At 42.3% G+C, this 18,094-nt stretch overlaps 1 long non-coding RNA gene across 1 annotated transcript; it reads left to right on the top strand.

Annotated features, from left to right (window-relative positions):
- The first annotated feature begins 206 nt into the window (after window positions 1–206).
- On the top strand, window positions 207–17,229 carry LOC141047597 (uncharacterized). The gene is made up of 4 exons (XR_012219841.1): window positions 207–312; window positions 15,425–15,455; window positions 16,540–16,600; window positions 16,976–17,229. It is a non-coding gene; the product is annotated as an uncharacterized lncRNA (long non-coding RNA).
- The last annotated feature ends 865 nt before the right edge of the window (window positions 17,230–18,094 follow it).

Genomic DNA, 18,094 nt, shown 5'->3' with positions numbered 1-18,094 from the left:
TCAACTGTGCTTTATTGGCAGGTCCAAATACACATTGCCTTTGCCAAAGGAAGTGTAGTGCTGCCAATGCTGCAATACCACCCCTCCCCCACATTGCTTTATAGAGATGAAAGCTGTTAATCACACTCAGGTCCACTGTGCTTTGGCACACGTAATCACCCTGCAGTGAGGAGAGCAGAATGTTTATTAATACATGTCTCATACTGAGCCTGTTCTAAGCTATGGTGGGGCCATATTCTTGGCAGAGTTGACAAACGCTATGAAAGGAAAGCTACTAGAAGAGTTTGAAATAAGACTACCAAGGATGAGACGGTAACAGTGCTTTTAAGTAACTATTCGTAATAAGTTGTCCTGTGAGTAAATATACAAAGGGTTAAGAGACTTTCACTTTTTAACTAGCATTGCAGTGCATTATACCTATACTCAAAGCTTCTGACACCATGCTGTGAGCATGGTCTTAGAGGCTTTCCAAAGCTTAATAACCTGGGGGTCATCATGACGACTCCGGGTCACCATGGCAACGATCGGACCCCGCCATGAGATTGCGGCGATGCCGATCTGAAGACAGAGGGAGCTCCTGGCCCTCTGCCTTCCTCCTGAATGCTGCAAACATGCTCGATCACAGCAATTAGGGGGTTAACAGCAAGAGGCAGCACTGACACTGCTCCTTGCTGCTAGTGCAGACGTTCAGTCACTGGCAGCACTGAGCTCCTGCATTGACCGGGCAGTAGGTGCCGATATTTCAACATCTCCTGCGCGGTCATGCTGTCATCAGTCAGTCAGATTGACTGCCTGATCACAATGATCTGGGTTCGAGGACTGACGGCATGGGTCCCCGCACCTCTTCCCGTGCCTCTTAGTTGTCTGTCACAGCTGTCGGCTTGGACGTGTCACTGAGTGTTTACTCGCAGTGACAGTTTAAATGCTTGACGAGAATAGTCCGTCATGGTGTGGAAACTGACATCCTACCATGACGGAATATGTCCGTCAATGAATGTTAAAGGGTTAAACTGAATGACTTGGGTCAAACGTTTGGGATATCCTTCCACAAGCTTGTCACAATAGTTGGTTGGAATTTGGGCTCTTTCCTCCTGACAAAACTGGTGTAACTGATACAGGTTTGTGTGTCGCTTTGCTCGCACCTTCTTTTTCAGCTTCGCCCATAAATTTTCAAGAGAATTGAGATCAGGGCTTTGTGATGACCACTCCAAAATGTTGAATTTGTTATCCTTAAGCCACCTTGTTGCCATTTTGGCAGTATGATTTGGGGTATTGTCCATTTGGAAGACCCATTTCCACCCAAGCTTTAACTTCCTGTCTGGTGCCTTGAGATGTTGCTTCAGTATAACCACATAATATTCTTTTCTCATGATGCCATCTATTTTGTGAAGTGCACCAGTACCTGCTGCAGTAAAAGAACCCTGCAACATGATGCTGTCATTCCCGTGTTTCACAGTTGGGTTGGTGTCCTTAGGCTTCCAAGCTTCTCCATTGTTCCTCCAAACGTAGCGATGGTCATTATGCTCAAAAAGTTCAATTTTAGTTTCATCAGAACACAGGACATGTCTCCAAAAATTAATGTCTCTGTTGCTGTATGCATTTGCAAACATTAATCTGGCTTTTTCATGTTTCTTTTGGAGTAATGGCTTCTTCCTGGCAGAATGGCCTTTCAGTCCAAGTTGATACAGTACTCGTTTCACTATGGATATTGACACAATCATACCAGCTTCCGCCATCTTCACAACGTCTTTTGCTTTTGTCCTTTGGTTGTGCACATGTGGGATAAAAGAATGTTCATCTCTGGGTTAGATAATCTTCAATAAAAGTTATTTTTTATATATGATTTGTTTAGTAATGCTCCCCTAAACTTCAAACGTTCATCTGTGGGACACAGAACCTGTCTTCTTCATGGGCGGTATGATGGCTGGACATTCCCATGTTGTTTGTGCTTGTGTATAATTGTTTGTACAGATGAACTAGGAACCTTAAGATGTCTTGAAATTGTATGCAAGGATGAGCCAAACTTGTGCGAATCCACAGTTCTTTTCCTGATATCTTGGCTGATTTCTTTAGACTTTCCCATGATGCTACACAAAGAAGCAGTGTGTTTCAGGTGTACATTAAAATACATCCATAGGTGTGTCTCTAATTAACTCAGATGTTGACAAAAAACAGAAGCTTCAAAACTCATGACATCATCATATAGGCAGTCCAGAATTGTTTAAAGGCATAGTAATCTAAGTGTATGTAAGCTTCTTACTTTGCAGTAAGTAATAAAAATGCCTTAAATCATTCTCTCTCTCATTATACTGGCATTTGGCAAATATTAAGAATTATGGTAATCTTAATTTATCTTAAATGGGAAAGCTGTATTCTGATTTCATGTCAGATAATGAGAAATGCATATGTGTCTTTTTATATAATGCATGTAAACTACTAATTTCAACTGTATGAACTTTTAGCCCATTTATTTTTTATTTTCACAAGGGGAGCAGGAGAAAATGAATCCCAAAATTTGTTGTACATTTTCTGAGTATGTCGCTACCCCATTTTCGGGGGAATGCTACTATTTGGGCGCACGATAGGGCTCGGAAGGGAAGGAGCACCGTTTGACTTTTTGAACGTAAGGATGACTGGAATTGAGAGCAGTCACTATGTTGCGTTTGGAGAGCCCTGATGTCCTAAACACTGGAAACCCCCCCACAAGTGACCCCATTTTAGAAACTAGACCCCATAGGGAACTTGTATAGATGTGTCTTGAGCACCTGGAACCCCCAGGTACTTCAAAGAAGTTTATAATGTAAAGCTGTGAAAATAAAAAAAAAATCACATTCAACCAACAAATATGTACTTTTAACTGAAATTTTTTAATTTTCACAAGGGTAACAGAAAAAATAGACCTCAAAATATCTTGTATATTTTCTACTGAAAATGCTGCTACCCCATATGTAGGGGAATACTACTACTTGGGCTTATGGCAGGGCTCGGAAAGAAAGGAACACTGTTTGACATTTTGAACGCAAAAATGGCTGGAATCGAGAGCGGATACCATGTTGCATTTGGAAAGCCCCCGATATGTCTAAACAGTAGAAACCCCCCACAAGTGAACCCATTTTGGAAACTAGACCCCTTAGGGAACTTATTTAGATGTGTCATGAGCACCTTGAACCTGCAGGTGCTTCAAAGAAGCTTATAACATAGAGCTGTGAAAATGAAAAAATTACATTTTACTAACAAAAAGCCTCAAATTATTTATTTTCACAAGGGTAACAGGAGAAAATTGACCCAAAAATGTGTTGTGCAATTTCTACTGAATACGCCGATACCCCATATGTGGATGAAAACCACTGTTTGAGTGCTCGGCAGGGCTCGGAAAGGAAAGAGTTATGTTTTGGTATGCAGACTTTGATGGAAACTACACCCCTCAAGGTTTTGATCTATGGGTACAGTGAGCATTTTGAACCCACAGGTACTACACAGAATTTGACAACATTAGGTAGTCATATTGAAATTTTCATTTTTTTTCAGGAAAATGTTATTTTACGAGCTCCAAATTTGTAATTTTCACAATGGATATTAGGAGAAATTGGGCTAGGAAAGGAAAGAGCGCTATTTACATGGGATAGATGGTGAATGCTATGTCACATTTGAAGAGCCCCTGACATGTGAAAACAGTAGAAACCCCCCACAAGTGAACCCATTTTTGAAACTAGACCCCTCATGGAATTCATGTAGGCATGTAGTGCGTATTTTGAACCCACAGGTGTGTCACAGAATTTTATGACAGTGAGACGTGGAAATATGAGGTTTTAGTGGTAAAAATGTAAGTTTTGTATTTGGTGCAAATTTGTCAGGTAAACAAGGGTTAATAATTTAAACTAGACCCCACAATGTTTTGCACAATTTCTCCTGAACACGGTGCTGCCCCATATGTTGTCAGAAATTACTGTTAGACCACACGTCATGGCGGAGAAGGAAGGAGCACTATTTGGCTTTTGGAGCACAGATTTTGCTAGAATAGTTTATGGGCGATATTTGCAGAGCCCCAAAGATGCTAGAACCACAGAAAACCCTCATAAGTGACCCCATTGGAGAAACTGCACCTCTCAATGAATTCATCTATGGCTGAAATGACCATTTTGTATCATCCACACCGTTTTCTATTCTGGAGAATTTCAAATCTGCCTGTCTAGTACCCAAACATTATGCCAAAAAACAGTGTAGCACCTTATTGTGCCCAGCTTGTGGTTCTGGTGATAGACACCCATAAAGTACGTGCCTTCTCTCCATTACAATAATGCCAAACATGTGGTCTCTTACTGTGGTTTAGGCACAATGGGGCTTAGAAGGGGGCATTTGGATTTTGGAACAAAGAATTCACTGGATTTTATTTGAGGTTACGGAAGCCATGTCAAGTCAACAGAGTCTTTGTTCTACCAGGAAAGTGGGAACCCCCTAAAGTTCCAGTGATAGATGATGAACCTGAGTGGGGGCTGGTTTTGTGTGGGATAAATTAAGGTTTTTATTAGTAACATTTTGGGGTACATAATACTATTCGATCGCTTCCAGAATTTGGCTAGGATCATAGTTTTGTGTTCTATGCTGAGCACTTACGTGAGGGTTTCCATGTAAATCCCACAAAAATGCAATTCAGATGAAATGCCCAATGGAACCACCCACCATGAGGCAGATAGAGACATTTCGTACTCTGCTTGGCATCTGCTCCGGTGGTCTCCATCTTTTTAGGAGAGCAAATATCTGTGGACACCCACACTTATGAACTAAAATGATGCCTAAACTGATGGGACACTGCTGGAACACAAACCAGTCCAAAGTGACTCCATTTGCCTCATAAGTGAACGGTTCCGCCCAGGGGTTTTGTATAAATCCCTGTTTTGGGGAATTTACACGGAAGCCCCGACATAAGCGATCAGCGGAGAGTACAAGATAAATGTGAGCCGAACCTTATTCCGATTTTTGAGAGGTAGAATGATCAAATAGACGGCAGTGCAAAAATAGTTCTTATTTTTATTTTTGTGCTGTTGCGTTATGCTGTATAAGTGATAAGATGGATTTATTCTTCGGGTCGTGAGATTACAGCACACTGTTTTTTTTAATTATTTAAATAAATAAAACAAACAGCCTAGCGTCCCCCCTTTTTTGACAACCAACCTTGCTAAAGCAGACAGCTGGGGGCTGGTATTCTCAGGCTGGTAAGGGGCCATGGATATTGGCCCCCATTTTAAAAATAGCAGCACGCAGCTGCCCAGAAAAGGCACATCTATTAGATGCATCAATTCTGGCACTTTGCCCGACTCTTCTCACTTGCCCTGTAGCGGTGGCAAGTGGGGTTCGTATTTGTGGGGTTGATGTCACTTTTGTATTGTCAGGTGACATCAAGCCCACGGCTTAGTACTGGAGAGGAGAGGAGTCTGTAAGACACAGCCAGAATAAAGTCCTTTATTTGAAATATGACTAAACACAGTTTTCCATTTTTATTTAAATGCCTAATTCCAGCAAAGCACTCGTTCTCCTGTAATAAAAGTAAAATAGAAAACAGCAATATACCATACCCGTCCGTCGTTCTGTCCCATGCCGTAATTTTTGTTTATTATTATTTTATCAGAAACGCTGCGTCTTGAGAGTAGAAATGAATTTTAGTAATTTGTGAGTTTTTTTTTTTTTACTATTTTACATATTTCATTTTACTTTGTATTCACTTTTTTACACTTTTACACTGTTGGACATGTAGAATTTTTACTTTGATCACTGGTCTCATACATTGCTGTACTCATGTACAGCAATGCATGAGAGCAGTCAGTGTCTCACTGACACTCAATGACTCAGGGTACCATGGTAACCATCTGGACTCACGATTCTCATTGCGGAGGTCCGATGGTTACTAAGGGGGGTCTGGTGACCCCCTTGTAATAACTTAAATACCACAGCGGTATTTAAGGGATTAATCAGCCCTGATCAGTCGCAAATCCGCTCAAGGCCGATTCTCCATTGTGCCAGCTGTCAAGTACAGCTGACAGCCACAGGAATTGAGGGGATGCTGAGGAAAAAGTACTCTTCATGACCTCTGTTAAAAGGTGTATTGGGGGTCGTTAAGAGGTTAAACAATAACTGGCCATTCATAACCTGGTGAAAAGTCCTCTTTAAATTGAATGTTGACCTTCTAAAATAGATTTGATTTATTTTGAGTGTCTCAACTTTGGATTAAATTGCACCAAATTATAACATATTTGTGCTGAAATTGTAACATCTAGTTTTAGATTTATTTAATATGTGTTTAAGCATAATTTGGGCCTTGCTTGAAAAGGAGATGAGGGGAGATGTGGTATTTGAGTGCTGTGGCTTAGTTGAAAAGTAGTGTGGCTTAAAATGTATGCATTTGTAAAGGAGCTGTAGACCTGTTTTTTTTAATTCCTGCTATTAAGATAAATGAAGAAATTAGTTTATTATTATTATGCATTTTTCACAACTAATCTGGACATTCACTTTTAGAGCTTTATACTGTATTAAAATGGTGTTATGTGAAAAATAAACCTTGACAAGCTCTACCACTGTTACTAAGTAGCATGATCAGAATTTTAACAGATCTTTTTATATCAGAGATTGACTGTTTCAAATTTCAGGAACATATACCAACATAGTTGAAGCTTGCTGTCCTGCTCCTTCACAGTAGGCCCATACTCGAAACTAGTTCTTTGAATATAATTGGTAATAGACCAATTTGAACTAATTTCCATATTCCTTTGCTTGGTAGAAAGTAAAACACAAATAAGCAATTAGTGGTTTTTTCTCAGCTGCAGAAGAAATGAAATTTTGTTGTCAGAAGAGCGAGCAAAGAACAAAGATTATGAATCATAACTTGCATGCATGTTGTATTTCAAAATGCGGTAAGTGTAAGTCCAACAGAGCAAGTTGGGAACATGTACAGGAGATAACCCAACCCAAAAGCTTTTACTAGAATGTATTCATTACCAAATTAAAACAGAGATTTTAATTATTGTTTAGAGAGTGTTTTTCTGTTTGCACCTATATGAAAACAAACTCTTCAGATAATAACATTGAAAAGATTGCAGATCTATCTAGGATTCCAGGCAACATAGAATTCCCAAATGCTTCTTCAGTTTTTCCTTTGACAGAAAACTGAATTACTACAAACAGAGGTTTTCTCTTTTCCCTCTTTACCCAACATTGACTAATTATTTCGTGAATCATTTTCTGGTACCAGTGACCACAAGAATGATGCCTTTATGGGAATAATGCTTCCATCTTGGGATTAATTAAAGGGAAGGTAAGGTTGTTTTCTGCCTCTATTCTCCTTCAAAAGACCTTCAAAATTTCTTTTGGAACATTTGTCTCAAAACCTACTTTGGACTTGATACATCCAACCCGGCGAATAGGGTCCCTCCAATTGGGGGTAACCCTATTCCTGAACTGTCAATCTTGTCTCTCGGTTTACGTAACCCAAGTAATTTTTTTCCCCTCCACATACCTTCCATGCAGCTGAGGTTTTTATTGATCTGGTCCAAAAGGACATAGATCATACCCTCGAGGAACATCAGAAAGGCTTATTACCCACTTTTAGTAACACCACTTCATTAGAGAGACAGGCCATATACTCACTCAAAAAGAACAAGTCAATAGTAATCAAACCCGCAGACAAGGGAGGGGCCATCGTCATTCAGAACCATTCAGACTACATAGACGAAATTTATCGTCAACTCACTGACTCCACCACATACCAAAAAATCCCCTACGACCCTACACCATGTATTAAACTCCTAATTGATGAGATCTTAGATCGACATCTCACCTTAAAAACCATTGATTCTAAAACCATTACTTTTCTCAAAAATCCCAATCCGGTCACACCTGTCTTTTATACACTACCGAAAATCCACAAATCTCTACACAAACCCCCTGGCCGTCCAATTGTTGCCTCCACAGATTCCATTTTGTCCCCAATTTCCATTTTCCTTGAAAAAATCCTGACGCCTCTTACCAAAACCACCAGGTCTTTTGTTTTAGACACAAGTCAGTTCCTCACTTTCATTAAACAAATGACCAACATTTCCCCAGACTACCTCTTGGTCACTTTTGATGTTAAAAGCCTCTACACATCCATTGACCACGACCTAGGGATCAAAGCCACTGTAAAGCTCCTTGACGCTTCCGATCTTGCTCCCAATTCTGTTCAGTTATGCATTGATCTTCTCTCCATCATCCTGAAAGAAAATTTATTTCTTTTGGGGATCAACTTTACCTCCAGCGGCGTGGGACAGCAATGGGTGCCAACGTAGCACCCACCTACGCCAGTGCTTATATGAATGATTTTGAATGTTCTTACATCTACAATAATGACCTCTTCCTGTTGCACAGCAAATGCTGGCTATGTTACATCGACGATATTTTCTGTCTATGGTCGGGTACACCTGATGATTTGCATTCCTTCACTAAGTATCTCAACTCGATTCGATCGGAATTACAGTTTACCTTAAACTGGAATCCCTCCCAGATCTCCTTTCTTGACACCCTAGTAATGAAGGCCAATACTGGTTTATTGTCCACAAATCTTTATGTCAAACCAACCGACTCTAACAACCTCCTCCACTACACGAGCTGCCATCCTATCTCCACTAAGAAAAGTCTGCCCCGCTCGCAGTTCACAAGAGTAAGAAGGATTGTTACAGATCCTACCCTTGCCCTGACTCATCTAAATGAAATGGCCAACAAGTTTACAGAAAGACAATACCCAAAAAAACTTCTTGAAAGCAAAGTACGTCGAGCCTTGGAACCTCGTTCTTTACAACCATCTCAACCTCAAAGGGAAAGAGTTACCTTTGTACACACTCATCATCCGATTATGCCCAAAATCTACCACATCATCAGAAAACATTGGTCCATTCTACCTAAGTCTTACCCCAACATTGAGGCCTTCAGTACACCAGCACTTATGTGCAAACGACAACCTAAAAATATTAAAGACGAGTTGGTCAGAGCTGACATTGGTAGCCTAACCAAATTACCTAGACAAACCTTCCTTGGGACTGAACGTAAGGGTACCTGTTATGATTGAGTCACCGTAGGAGGCAAAAATAGTAATGCTAGCTAAGTCCAGAAAACCAGAGAAGTTGGCAGCTATCGGATTGCAGACCCCTGAACCTATCAACACAACTAGCAGTAGCCGTGGGGGGCTCCTACGATGCCCTAGGCCCCTCGATCACAGCCGGAGGACTACATAGCCTAAAGACAGAAAGGGGAAATCTAAACTGCCCCAGAGCATACCCCAAAGTAAAAGGCAGCCCCCAACATATAATGACGGTAAAGCAAGAAGAAAGAACAAAACACAGACAGAAAGATAGACTGAGCAAAGATGCGGCCCACGCTAGCTTAGATAGGAAAGGACAGGAAGGCTGCTGTCTGCAATCCGAGAAAAGCCCTATGAAAATAAGAGCCAACAAACTGACAGTAAAAAAGGCCTTGAAGACGCTAGGCTTCAAAAAAGCTATGTCAGTACTCAGGAATATTCTGAAGACAGAGCAACAGGCAAAAGGAGATTCAGCTCATCCCAGCAGGGAATGGCAGAATCCAGAAAAGCAAGGAAAACAAAACACTAATGCAAAAAGGCAAAGCAGAAATCTTAGCTTTAGATGAGCAGGAATCAGACTGGTTTCCTAGAAGTCCACAGAGAAATCACCCGCAGGCCAGAAGGGCGTCGGCAGCCTTATATCCAGTCATCAACTCCACTCAGCCAGTCATCATCATCAGCCCCAGGTGTTTGACAATCAGGCTCACTACCTTTCTTCACCAGAAGAGGGAGTTCCTCGGGCCTCAGTAGTGAAGGGGAAAATAAACTCACAACAGTACCTCCCCCTTGAGGAGGGGTCACCGAACCCTCAACCACGCCACCAGGGCGATCAGGGTGAGCCCGATGAAAGGCACGCACCAATCTTTTGGCATGAATATCAGAGGCAGAGACCCAGGAATTATCCTCCTGACCATAACCCTTCCACTTAACCAAATACTGGAGTCTCCGTCTAGCCAGACGGGAATCCAGTACTTTCTCTACCTCATACTCCATGTTACCTTCAACCAATACAGGGTCTGTAGGTGCCACCCCCGGAACAACAGGTTCAACAAACCTCTTCAACAAAGATTTATGGAACACATTATGGATTTTAAATGTGACAGGAAGAGCCAAACGAAAAGAGACCATATTAATAATCTCCAAAATCTTGTAAGGTCCAATAAATCTAGGCTTAAACTTAGGAGAAGCCACCTTCATAGCAATATTTTTTGATGATAACCACACCATATCACCAACCTTAAATTGGGGACCAATGGTCCTATGTCGGTTGGAAAACCGCTGGGCCTTTTCCTGGGAGAGAGATAACTTATCCACCACTTGGTCCCAGATCTGGTGCATTCTCTCCACCACAGTGTCAACCCATGGGCAGGCAGAGGGCTCCACCTGCCCTGAAGAAAATCGAGGATGAAACCCAAAGTTACCAAAAAAAGGAGACATCAAAGTGGCAGAACTAGCTCTATTATTTAAAGCAAATTCGGCCAAGGGCAAAAATGAAACCCAATCATCCTGATCAGCAGAAATAAAACATCTCAAATATGACTCCAAGGTCTGGTTTGTTCTCTCTGTCTGCCCATTGGTCTGAGGGTGAAAAGCAGAGGAGAAGGACAACTGAATTCCCAGCTTGGAACAGAAAGTTCTCCAAAATCTAGACACAAACTGGACTCCTCTGTCAGATACAATGTTCTCAGGAATCCCGTGCAAGTGAACCACCTGTTGTAAAAACAGGGGCACCAATTCAGAGGAAGACGGCAACTTAGGGAGTGGTACAAGATGAACCATCTTAGAGAACCTATCACAAATCACCCAAATAACAGTCATCCTTTGAGAGACAGGCATATCAGAGATGAAATCCATTGAAATATGGGTCCATGGCCTCTTGGGGACAGGCAAAGGCATCAACAACCCACTAGAGCGAGAACACGATTTAGACCGAGAGCACGTCCCACAGGACTGCACAAAATTCCTGACATCACGAGACAAGGAGGGCCACCAAAAAGACAGACTCACCAGATCTCTAGTACCAAAAATACCTGGATGACCAGCCAAAGCAGAGCAATGAATTTCAGACATCACTCTCTTCTTCCACTGGTCAGGAACATACAACTTTCCACTGGGACAACGCTCAGGTTTGTCCTCCTGGAACTCTTCCAGAGCACGTCTCAAATCGGGCGAGATGGCAGAAAGAACTACCCCTTCGCCTAAGATGGTAGCAGGCTTGGTCACCACAGGAGAATCAGCAAAGAAGCTCCTAGAGAGGGCGTCAGCCTTGACATTCTTAGTTCCAGGAAAAAAAGAAACCACAAAATCAAAACGTGTAAAAAACAAGGCCCACCTAGCCTGTCTAGGGTTCAAGCGCTTAGCCGACTCTAGGTAAATCAAATTCTTGTGGTCAGTGCAGTGAGGACCACGACTTGATGCTTAGCTCCCTCCAACCAATGTCTCCACTCCTCAAATGCCCATTTCATGGCTAACAGTTCCCGATTCCCCACATCATAGTTAGGATCAGATGGAGAGAACTTTCGGGAAAAGAAAGCACAGGGATTCATTTTAGATGTTACAGGATCCTTTTGGGACAAAACAGCTCCTGCACCAATCTCAGAAGCATCCACCTCTACCTGGAACGGAAGTGAGACATCAGGTTGCCGCAAAACCGGGGCGGAGGTGAATCTTCGCTTCAGCTCCTGAAAGGAAGAAACAACCTCCGGAGACCAATTTAACACATCAGCACCCTTCTTAGTCAAATCAGTCAATGGCTTGGCAATACTAGAAAATTTTGCTATAAATTTCCGATAAAAATTAGCAAAACCCAAAAACTTCTGGAGGGCCTTCAAAGAAGTGGGCTGAACCCAATCGTAAATGGCCTGTACCTTGGCTGGGTCCATTTCAATAGTTGACAGGGACAAAATAAATCCCAAAAAAGAAATCCTCTGTACTCCAAAAAGGCATTTAGATCCTTTGACATACAGGGAATTCTCCCTCAAGATCCGGAACACAGTCCGAATATGTTCCACATGAGAATCCCAATCCTTGGAGAAGATCAAAATATCATCCAGATAGATAATCAAAAATTTATCGACAAAATATCGGAAAATATCGTTCATGAAGCACTGGAAGACAGAAGGGGCATTAGTGAGCCCAAAAGGCATCACCAGGTACTCAAAATGTCCCTCCGGAGTATTAAACGCCGTCTTCCATTCATCCCCATGCTTAATGCGAATAAGATTATACGCCCCCCTGAGGTCAAGCTTGGTGAACCAGCAAGCACCTTTTACTCTGGAGAATAGATCAGAAATCATGGGTAACGGATACTGATATTTAACAGTAATTTTGTTGAGAGCACGATAATCAATACAAGGTCTTAATGATCCATCCTTTTTGGCTACAAAAAAAAAAACGGCACCTAAGGGTGACGAGGATGGTCTAATATGACCCTTCTCCAACGCCTCCTTAATATAGGATCGCATAGCCTCGTGCTCGGGTACAGATAAATTGAAGAGCTGACCCTTGGGAAATTTACACCCCGGGCTCAGTTCAGTAGCACAGTCATAACTCCTATGAGGAGGCAGAGACGCAGACTCATTCTCACTAAATACATCATAAAAGTCCGCCAAATAATCAGGAACATCATGCGACTGAGGAGAGGTGGAAAACACCGGAGCCTCACTAAAGGCACACCGACAACCCCAACTCACCACAGACACAGATTTCCAATCCAAAAATGGATTATGAATTTGTAACCAGGGAAACCCCAGAACAATAGTATCATGCAGATTATGTAACACCAAAAACCTGCAATTTTCTTGATGGTCTGGGGCGACCCGCATTACCACCTGGGTCCAAAACTGAGGTTTATTTTTAGCCAAAGGAGTAGCATCAATCCCCCTCAAAGGGATAGGCGTCTGCAGAGGTGTCATCGGAAATCCACAACGTTTAGCAAAATCCAAGTCCATTAGGTTTAGAGCTGCTCCCGAATCCACAAAAGCCTTGGCGGAAAATGTGGACAGGGAGCAGATCAGAGTAATAGCCAGAAGAAACTTAGGTTGAACACCACCAACAGAAAACGTGTGTGCAAAGCGTTTCTCGCGTTTAGGACAGACAGAAATAATATGCGAGGCATCTCCACAGAAAAAACACAACTTATTACGCCTTCTGAACTCCTGACGCTGCTCTCTGGAAAAAACTCTATCACATTGCATAGGTTCAGACATCTGTTCAACAGGTGGCAACACCTCTCGTGCAGCTCTGCGTTCGCGTAAACGCCGATCAACCTGAATAGCTAAAGACATAGAATCGTCAAGACCAGAGGGAACAGGAAATCCCACCATAGTATCTTTTACGGCTTCTGACAACTGCTTCCGAAAGAGAGCAGCCAAGGCACTATCATTCCAGGTAGTAAGTACCGCCCACTTTCGGAACTTTTGACAGTACAACTCTGCAGAATCACGACCCTGGTTCAATGCCAGAAGGGTCTTTTCAGCCTGATCAATGGCATTAGGTTTGTCATACAACAACCCCAAGGCCTGAAAAAATGCGTTCACATTAGTCAGAATAGGATCATCTGGTTTCAAAGAAAACGCCCAATCCTGGGGATCGCCACGCAGCAAAGAGATGACAATTTTAACCTGCTGCGCGGCGCTCCCTGACAAGTTAGGCTTCAAGGCAAAAAATAATTTACAATTATTTTTGAAATTCAAAAATTTAGACCGATCCCCAAAAAATACATCAGGTGTAGGAATCTTTGGTTCAGCAGCATGTGAATGAGCAAGGTAGGCGGAAATTCCCCGCACTTCCGCAGCGAGCTGCTCCACACGATCAGACAATTGCTTTATCTCCATTGAGAGAAAAAAAAAATATCCCCCCTACGGCCTCAGAGATATAGAGGAAAAAATATAACACTTTTTTTTTTTTATACAATTCTTTCCTGCTATAGAGTACCCTAGAATCTGCAGTACGGCGGGTGATTCTGTTATGATTGAGTCACCGTAGGAGGCAAAAATAGTAATGCTAGCTAAGTCCAGAAAACCAGAGAAGTTGGCAGCTATCGGATTGCAGACCCCTGAACCTATCAACACAACTAGCAGTAGCCGTGGGGGGCTCCTACGATGCCCTAGGCCCCTCGATCACAGCCGGAGGACTACATAGCCTAAAGACAGAAAGGGGAAATCTAAACTGCCCCAGAGCAGACCCCAAAGTAAAAGGCAGCCCCCAATATATAATGACGGTGAAGCAAGAAGAAAGAACAAAACACAGACAGAAAGATAGACTGAGCAAAGATGGGGCCCACGCTAGCTTAGATAGGAAAGGACAGGAAGGCTGCTGTCTGCAATCCGAGAAAAGCCCTATGAAAATAAGAGCCAACAAACTGACAGTAAAAAAGGCCCTGAAGACGCTAGGCTTCAAAAAAGCTATGTCAGTACTCAGAAATATTCTGAAGACAGAGCAACAGGCAAAAGGAGATTCAGCTCATCCCAGCAGGGAATGGCAGAATCCAGAAAAGCAAGGAAAACAAAACACTAATGCAAAAAGGCAAAGCAGAAATCTTAGCTTTAGATGAGCAGGAATCAGACTGGTTTCCTAGAAGTCCACAGAGAAATCACCCGCAGGCCAGAAGGGCGTCGGCAGCCTTATATCCAGTCATCAACTCCACTCAGCCAGTCATCATCATCAGCCCCAGGTGTTTGACAATCAGGCTCACTACCTTTCTTCACCAGAAGAGGGAGTTCCTCGGGCCTCAGTAGTGAAGGGGAAAATGAACTCACAACAGGTACCTTTCCCTGTCTGGGTTGTGCCTGTTGTTCCAATGTCATCAAGGGGAGCCACGTGACACACCCACACACTGGCAAACACCACGACATTAGGGGATTTATACATGTGATACTAACTATGTGGTTTACCTAATTAAATGCCCTTGTGGCCTACTTTACATAGGCGAAACTACCCAACACGTGCGCGACAGAATTGCCAGTCACAAATCTACCATTCGATGCAAGAAAACCTGGCTCCCTATACCACACCATTTCATTAACGCCAATCATTCAGTTTCCCAGCTTAGGTTTCAGGTGATAGAGAAGGTTGACCAACCACGCAGGGGCGGTAACCACATTAAGCTCCTTAAAACTAGGGAGTCCTTTTGGATTCATAAGCTACAGACTCTGGGCCCCCAAGGGCCTTAATTGTGAGTTGGATCTACTTCTATGACTGTCTTCGGCCATGAGCATGTGATTTTATATCAATGATTTATTAACATTTTTCTTTTTTGATCTACAGGGTGGTGGAACTTGCGGCCTTCATCTCACCTCTTGAACATTCTTTATTTTTCAGATTCACTAATCCCCCTCCCCTTTTCCCTCCGGTGAGTATTTTCGACATGTGTCAACCAAAAATAATTTTTTCTCCTTTTATTTTTACAACAAATTTCTTTGCTCATTTTTTTCATTTTTATTTTATCATTTTTACTTTATTATTTTCCACTTTTGACCGTCTTTATTTATTTTTATTTTTATATTTTTCATTCTCTTTTCTTTTTTGTACCTTTTACCATTTTTATTAATTTTTATTATTCCTCTTTTTTCATTATTTTTTATTATTTTTTTGGATTTTTTTCTTTTGCCCCCCTTTTTTATTTTATTTATTATTTTTTATGTCATTATTTTTTATCTGACACTCCTCTTGTTTTCCCTATTCTTTCTATTTTTTCTCCTTTTTTCATCATTTTTATTTTTTTTATTTTTTATTTTTTGTCTCTACCCCCCACTGTTTCACTATTTTTCTATCCTTCCTTTTTTCCTCACATTTTTTCCTCAATCCATAACAACAATAATCCTTCCTCATCTTTATGCTCGCTCTTTTACCCCCACCACTTTTGATCCCATCACCTGACACTATTCCTCTTTTTTTCTTCTTGTTTCCCTATTGCTTCATTCATTCTAACACACCACTCTCCATACTTTCAATTTGGTTTCTTTCCCCTTTTATTCAGCACACTCCTCGTTTTCCTTTTTCCCTTCCCTATTTTTCTTCCCCTACCTGTCCCTTTTCCCTTATCTCTGTTTCCTCATAGCCTCACACACTACACAGGTGCCATAGCGCGCATCTGTTTACATTTCTCTTGCTCAGTCACGCAGGCGCCCTGCCCCCTCCTGCTCTCTCCTCCTACAGCGCTTGCTCCAAGTGAAATCTCCTCCTCAGACGCTCCCAGCCTCTTACCGACGTCATGACGTCGCTAACTAGCTCTTGGACACCTGCGCCCGTAATCTCCCCTCCTCCCAGCCTCATAGTGACTCTCAACATATATAAACTGAGGCATTCTTGCCTCCACCCACAATACCGCAGATCCCTGCCGCTCTCTTGCCACAGGTCAGTACAGCAGCACCCCCTGGCGCCCTGCTTACCCTCTGTTCCTTTTTTCTTATTATCTCTCCTTTTTTCCCCCACAGCCCTTACTTTGGGACTCTGAAAAATTTTCCTCTTTCTATATACCTTGACACTCCTATTGAGGTTAGTATCTCATGTTTGCTATACTTTCCTGAGCCAGCCGCTCTCCTCCACCACCCCGCTTCGTTTTCCATTTATCCAAGCACATTATGATTAGTATTGTATATTTGTTTGCCAATAGTCTGCAATATCTCCTATGACCATCTTCTTGTCTTACACTGCATTCCTGTTATTGCGCAGATCCATGTGTAGTCCTATGTGTGCATATATAGATGTTTATATATTTTGTATCTATAGGGTTTTTCAGCATACACCCTTTTTAAATTTTATTAATTTTGTACATATTTATGTCCACTATGTCTCTAGTCTTTTGTACATTCTCTTGATCACTTTGTTTAGAGTGGTAAAAAAAAATTTCTTTGCATTTTTATCTTGCAGCATGGTTTGAGAAAGACCTAGGTATAGGTCGAAACGTAACCGTGTAATACTCATGTTTGGAATCTGATCTCTGTTTGCGGTGTTTTTTCACTTTTTTGGATTTATTGAAAAAAATAAATAAAAATCATAATAATTCCTTTAATGACTCTGATGCAAGTGACATTCAATTTTGAGTGCGACTGTCTACCCGTTGACTTTTACCTGTGGTATATCCACGTTCAGTCAGCACCTCCTCCTACAGCACGAGTGCGCGTCTTTATTTTTTCTATTCTCCTTCCTTCATAACCATAACATTGCTGATGTTTCATTGTTTCATTTGACTCTATTTGATTTCAGTGCTAATTAGTGGGATTCTAATGCTCACAATTTGTAACAACCCTGCTGGCATCACTGCATGGCCTCCCATCCCCCGCACAACAACTTACTTTCTGCTTCAAGCCATGCTGTGAATTCTGTCTGTTGCCAGCTCTGTGCCTCTGCTCTCCATGTTTCCAGACTGTGTGTATAGGGGGGCGGCGCCTGAACTCTCTGGTTCTTATGCAGTCAAGGTGCACCTGTGTAATCTGTCCCTTACCAATCACCTAGAGCCCTTGACTATTTAGTTTCGCCACACCCACTGACCTTTGCCTGTGCAATGTCTATACTCAGTTAGTATCTTGCTGCTGAGGAAGCCAGGCCCTGTTCTGTGTATCTCCTTCTCTGTAGGAATACTCTGTCTCGCTTTGCACCATGTCCGCCTGCCAGGAGGCAGAATATCCTGGCCCTTGAGTCTTGTTCCCAGTACCTTGTCTGTACTCTGTCCGCCTGCCAGGAGGCAGAATATCCTGGTCCTTGTGTCTTTGTCACTGTGTCTCTGTCTGAACTCAGTCTTACCTCTGTCTGTCAGTCTCCTTGTTTGTGGTTCCTTCTCTGCCGTGTCTTTCCTTGTGTCCTCCCTATCTGTGCATCTGCACCCTCGCAGCTTTATCTGTGCATCTGCGCCCTCGCAGCTTTATCTGTGCATCTGCACCCTCGCAGCTTTATCTGTGCATCTGCACCCTCGCAGCTTTATCTGTGCATCTGCACCCTCGCAGCTTTATCTGTGCATCTGCACCCTAGCCGCTCTGCCTGCTCCGCACT

The sequence above is a fragment of the Dendrobates tinctorius genome, unplaced genomic scaffold (genome assembly GCF_039654945.1).
Source record: "Dendrobates tinctorius isolate UK_male_01 unplaced genomic scaffold, ASM3965494v1 ptg000128l, whole genome shotgun sequence".
NCBI classification, from domain to species: Eukaryota; Metazoa; Chordata; class Amphibia; order Anura; family Dendrobatidae; genus Dendrobates; species Dendrobates tinctorius.
This window is presented reverse-complemented; position numbering and strand designations above follow the sequence as displayed.